This window comes from Oryza sativa, chromosome 2 (genome assembly GCF_034140825.1).
Source record: "Oryza sativa Japonica Group chromosome 2, ASM3414082v1".
In the NCBI taxonomy this organism is placed as follows: domain Eukaryota; kingdom Viridiplantae; phylum Streptophyta; class Magnoliopsida; order Poales; family Poaceae; genus Oryza; species Oryza sativa.
In genome coordinates, this window is record NC_089036.1 from 15,217,545 (window position 1) to 15,223,872 (window position 6,328).

Genomic DNA, 6,328 nt, shown 5'->3' on the forward strand with positions numbered 1-6,328 from the left:
TGGTGGAGGACGTGGAGGGGATCGTGCCCACGTCGTTGGATGCGAGCTCGGGTGCGGGAGGGCGCCGGATTTTGCGGCGACGTGGGCGGCAATGGCGGTTGGGGTTGGCCGGCGAGAGGTAGGAGGAGGAGCTGATAGGTGGGGCCCACGGTCCCACCTGTCGGCCGGATGGAGAGAGAGGAGGGAAACCGGGGGACGTAAAGTAGACTTTCGCAAGGCGCGGGCCGGCCGAGAGAGGGAGGTGGCGCACGGCCCACGGGAGTGGAGGGGAAGGCTTGGGCCAAGCCCAAAAGGGAAGGGAGGGGATTTTATTTGTTTTCTTTTTTTTTAATTGATTAAATGAACTTTGTGCTATTAAAATTATTTCTTGAGCTCCGAAAATTCACAGAAAATTTCAGAGAGTATTTTAGGGCAAAAGAATATTGCAAAATATTCCTGGCCAATGATTTTTAAGGGAAAATTTTAATTCTCCCATTAATTCACTCGAATAAATTGCTTTAACTTTTAATATAATTTCTTGAAATGCATTATTAAATGATTTTAAAACCCGAACGAAAATCGGGGCGTTACAAAAGACCCAATCAAGCCGCTCCAGGAGAGGACTGTTCTGCATATTGCTCCAGGTAAAACTTCTCCCTTTTAAAGGAATTTCTAGCAGACCAAGAGAACTAATTACATCATTAAAAATGAATATATCATTCATGTCGGCTTCCGGCTTATTTCTGTCCTCAACTGATCGGTAGAAATTAAAGTCTCCTAGAAAAATCCTATTATCCATTGTCCCAAAAGACATATTTTTCAGCCAACTAACAAACTCTGTACATTCTGGGCCACTACATGGGCCATATATGCAGGTTAAGGCCCAAGCTTCTGAAGATTGCCTTGAAACAAAGTTTACTGTAACAGAAAAACTATTTATTTCCCCTGGGGTTCCCGAAAACACTTTAGAGGCCCAAACCACTAATATTCCACGTGAAGCACCTCTTGAGGGTGAGAAAGCAAACACATCAAAACGCTTAGAAGCAAAAGTCCTAATATCAGCCAAAGAGAAATTTTGTTTTTTGGTCTCTCGGACATAGAAAACCTGGCAGCCACTTTCCTCTATCTTTTGCCTCAAAGAAAATAGTTTGGTATCAGCATTCATGCCTCTTATGTTCTAGCACAGCACATTCTAGGATTTAAACACATTATTCATGAGGAAAACATTTAGGAGTGCATATAGATACAGAGCTAACTAAATTAGCCTGCATAGAGCCATATAAAATAAGTTCCCAGCAAACACAAAAGGAACTGACACTGATCACAGTCCGACAGTACTGAAAAACAAAAGATCCTGCTCTGAGCAAAGAAACATTATTCATTCCTAATCATCCATGTTTGGTCGGGGAAGCTTCTTCCTTTTTTCTCCCCCTAAGCTTGATTCAGCCACATCCTCAGGATTCAGGCCACATAGATCCACCCCCATCTTTTGCAACAAAGATAAAGAACAATCAGAAGGGGAAGAATCTGAGTTTATATCATCTTCCAGAACATTGAAATCAGATTCAGTAATCTTGCTGCCAGGGATAAGGATTTTTGATATACCTGCCAACTCCTTCAGCTTTTTAGCTGACTTTCCCCTTGGCTTGCCTATTCCCAGTCGATGATCAAATTTGAGCTATTGGTTGGCATTAAGAAGCCTAGAGCTATGCCTTCTAGTAGGATTGTACATAATAGTCTTCCCATCCCTTTTTTTCACAGGAGCAATAGGAATCTGAAGCACTGCTGGGATGACTTCTGGACTTGATGGCTAGGCTTGCAAAGGTGCAACATCTAAAATCTCCTGATCAGAATGCCCATCATCAGAGGGGGAAGACAATAAAGCCCAGCTAGAATGTGCTCTTTTTACTACAGGAGGAGCATGATCAAACATTGCCTTCCGCTTTAGGAGTACCAGGGTCATGAAAGGGGAACTGAATGGCAGAGATGTGGGGCTAGGAATTTGAGCTGCCTGCATGATTTCTTTAGCTTTGCATAGATGGTCAATTTTCTCCAGCAATCCTGCCATAGGATAAAAAGATGGGTGCTTTGGTCCTTCCCTGTCAGCTATATCCTTGAGCCTGGCCAGAAACAGCTGCACTTGTTGCTCTTGATCAATCAGATTAAGCTCCTGCTCCTCTTGATTAGGCAAGATAATCAATTGCCCCGAGTTTTCTTCGACCTGGCCCATTGGGTGATCCTGACCCCAAGCATCCTCTATTTCTGCTTCCGCAGCCTGTTGCTGTTGCACGAGATCATCCCAAACACCACCTCCCCCCTGATTACCAGGATGTCCTAGTTGCCAAATATTTCCATCATCTGGGTCATCGGCATTATCATCATTAGGCCCAGGCTGTGGTCCAGCAGGAGGTAAATCATCTTCAGGTGGGATGTTTGCAAAATCTCCATCTAGTACAAAAACAGAAATAGTCCATGATTCACCTCCACCACCATTACCCAAAGGTTCCTGTAACACTATCTTTCGGGGGACAGAGTCAAGATCCCTATACTTTGCTCTCACAAACACTCTTCCCAACATCTGATCTCTATCAAGCTAGAAAGAAAGTTGTCCAAAAGAAGCTACCGCTAGATTTATATGGTGACGATCAACAAAATCTAGCGGGAAATCCAAGAGAAGAAACCAGCCTTCTCGATTAAAGTGGCAAGCACGCCAGTTCTGCCCTTGGTCATGCTTCACAAGCTCAACAGTATGCATCCCATCATATGCAGCAGGGGGAGAGTTTACTAAGGCATCTCTATGCATGACTGAACGAAGCTGGAACATACCAACTGTCGAAGGGTGACGGTAAGCAGTACGAACCTCATACATGTGTACTTCAAAGATATAATCCGAGATAAGCGCCCGGTGATGATCCCATTCATGCTCAGGGATGGCCGGCTCTACAATGGTGATGCAAACATCCTCATGTCTTCGAGGCGGATGCTGTGGGATGGTGAGATCAACACGCGGCACACGCAAGTTACCACCTTGATGAACCACTTGCGCTTGACGAAGAAAACATTGCGGGGTAGGGTTGAGATCAGCCATTGCAAGCGAGGGGAAATTTTGCGGATTAGATTGAACAGTGTTCCTGGGAGAGGAAGGTATATGGGGAGAAACCGCCGTCTTTTTGGCCGGAGAAGATTTAGATCTCCAAACTAAGTTATCCTCAGAACTCAGTTTCGGAAACTTCCCCACAGGTTGATGGGCCTTAGTGGGCCTAGTGGCACAGAAGCAGGACATATGACCAGCCTCCAGGCAGGAATGACACCGAACAGGCCCAGAGCAATTAGAAGCAATATGGCCCTTATCCAAACAACGCACACAGGAAGGCAAGAAATTTGAATTCAAGTAACGCAGAGAAATAGGATCATCCTTCGTGATTGGCTCCACCGTCTTGGTCGCCAGAGTTTCACCGGCAATAGGAACCTTCAACCCTTGAAGTCTCGTGAAAACCGATCTTCTCTCCTGGAGAAGGGCCTTCAAACATTGAAACACGAATTTAACCGAGACGTCTCTTTGTTGAACAGCTTGGGCATAAGATTTGTCTTTCTGAACCTTAGAACTTTTGTGCACTGACCTCTTCTTAGAAGGCACCAATGCCCACTCCTCAGCACAATCACGGCTCCAAGACTCAAATTCCCACTGCCAATTAGGACCCCCATTTCTCCAGAGATAAAAGCGAAGGGAAAAATCATCACAGGAAAAAGATCTAAGACGATAAATCCATAGACCAACTTGCTTAGAGAAAACATCAAAAGAAAAACTCCGGTCTAACAAATGCTGGACATTGAGATCCGCAGGAGAACCACCAATGGCGGCTCTTAAAGCCAAAGCCACAGAAGAATTGGTTAACCGGAAATTAGCTCTCAGGAGATCAACAGCTAACCGGTAGTGCATAGGGCTGAACTTCAAAGAGAAATGCACCGGAGAACGAAATCGAAGACGAACTTCCTCTCGAACTGCATCACCAGGGGAGAAGTCCCAACCCCTCGGCGGTGCCGGCATTACCATTACGGTGATCACTAGAAATCGCCCATCTCATCGCCTCCGTGAAATCCGGAAGATCCCCCACTGTTCTCAACACAACTAAATCCTGAGAGCCAAAACTTAGTTAGTCATATTCTAGCTAATAAGGGCTGTTGTGAAAACTTGATGGGATTCTGGTGTGAGAATGATTGCACCTTTATCTCTAAAATTGTAAGAGATGATATTATTCCTGAGTAATATATATTCCCATTTCCCCGCAAAAAAAAAGAATACAAAATGGAAGAGGGAATTGCTCCTTGAGGGGTGTTTGTGAAGTGAAGTGAGCTCCTCTATTTATACCATCCAAATGATGGTTGTATGGTGGTTACTGGTCCGCTAACCGTGCATAACCGCCATTGGGGTGCAGCAGGAAGCAACACGTGGAGGATCAGGCCGAGTGGTGCCAACCAGGGTTCAGCAACCAGGCCAACCGTCATACTCCACCGACTTTTGTCGGTCGATGACGGGTGGGCCCCTATGATGGTTCCTGGGTGGTTGGTTCCGCCCTGAGTCGGTTTGAGCTGACTTGTGGGGCGTTCAATCTGTGTGCTCACACGTGATTCTCCAGGTGTTTCCTTGAAGGCCAGCTTCATTTCTCCTTCACTTTGATGTATAATTCCTGCATCCAAGTTAATTCTCCAATCCTAATGCAACTATTATTTATTATTGGTACGCATGTAAGAAATGCTAATTTTTCCTTTATTCATTGTGCTAGTTAGCGGTCAAAAATGATATTTAAGAACCGTCAACACAATATAGGACTACACAACACTTGGTAACACATCGGGCCAAACAGTGAAGGGCATGAAAGCATGTGTGAGGTGCCTGATTCAAATAGGAGGCATGTGGCTGAATCACTGGCGGAAGACCGTGTACATGCACCATCCGAGGTTCCTTAGGCTGAATCATCCGTACCGCCAAAATACAAGTGATTTCGACGGGATGGTGGAAGAGGGAGCACGTCCAAAGTTCATAATCGGTAGTGATATATGGGATGAGGTGAATGATCTCGAAGTTTTATGTGGTAAAGGGAGTGGAAGCACACCTGCATCCACATCAAGCGGTGAGAGCCCTCTTTGGAAAAAGAAGTCTATCTATCGTACTGGAAAGACTCCCGTCACGCAGTTGATGTGATGCACGTGGAAAGATTGTGTGCAAAAACATGCTCTGAGTATTGTTGAACACATCGGTCAAGACGAAGGACAGTTTGCAAGCACGAAGAGACCTTGAAGACATGAATATCAGGAAAGAGCTGCATCCTCAGGACAAAGGAAATGACCGCTACTACCTCCCTCCAGCATGCTATACTCTTAGTGCTGCAGAAAAAATGAGTACGTCAGAATGTCTGTAGGGTGTCAAAGTCACATCCGGTTAGCTGCTACCACTCACAATCAAAGGTATTCTTCCAGATAAGGCCTGAGATCCAATCAGCAAGTTGTGTTAGTTCTTCAAAGTGATGAATCACAAGGTTATCGATTCAGCTTCGTTGGACAAGCTTCAGGAGGACGAGATTCGAACTCTTTGCCAGCTCGAGATGTTGTTCTCTCTCTCATTTTTCAATATCATTGTGAATCTTGTTGCTCATCTTGTGGAACAAGTTAAGATGCTAGGTCCAATGCATCTGCATAGCATGTGTGTTTTTAAGACGTTTCTGGGCATCGTAAAGAAATATGTCCGGAATAGATCGAGGCCTGGAGACAGTAAAGTCAAGGGTTGAATTATAGATTACGTGGATTTGTAACTTATCGGTGTATCTGTGCCATGTCATGAGGGCAAAATGTTTGGAAAAGGAACATTAGGGCATAAGAGAACCACTGCCGACAAACCACGAGCATGTCGTGTAATATTGGAGTACGTAAAATGGCTCATATGTCCTTATGTTTTCACACAAAGCTCATTTGTCCTTATTGTTTCACATAAAAGGAACGGTTAGAGTATAAATGCATATTATCTCATGAACGAAACTTTTGAGTTGCACTGATTTGTATACCATATTAGCGTATCAGGCACAGATGTCCCGAGTCGAATTTTAGCTGAGACATGAGTGTGGCCTGAGGAAGGTCGATGAATTGTTTCTTTACTCGTTAAATCAAACTTATAAAATGTTGAACGTACTGGTGAGTGGATCAAGTCTATAGGATTACCTGCACTACTGCACAGGAAAAGCAATCAAGGCAGGGATTAGGTATCTCAACGAATCATTCGTACGGATCAGCGCTGCAACCCTGAAGTCCGGTCAGGTTTTCACTCCTATTAAACTAATAGTTTCGCATATATATT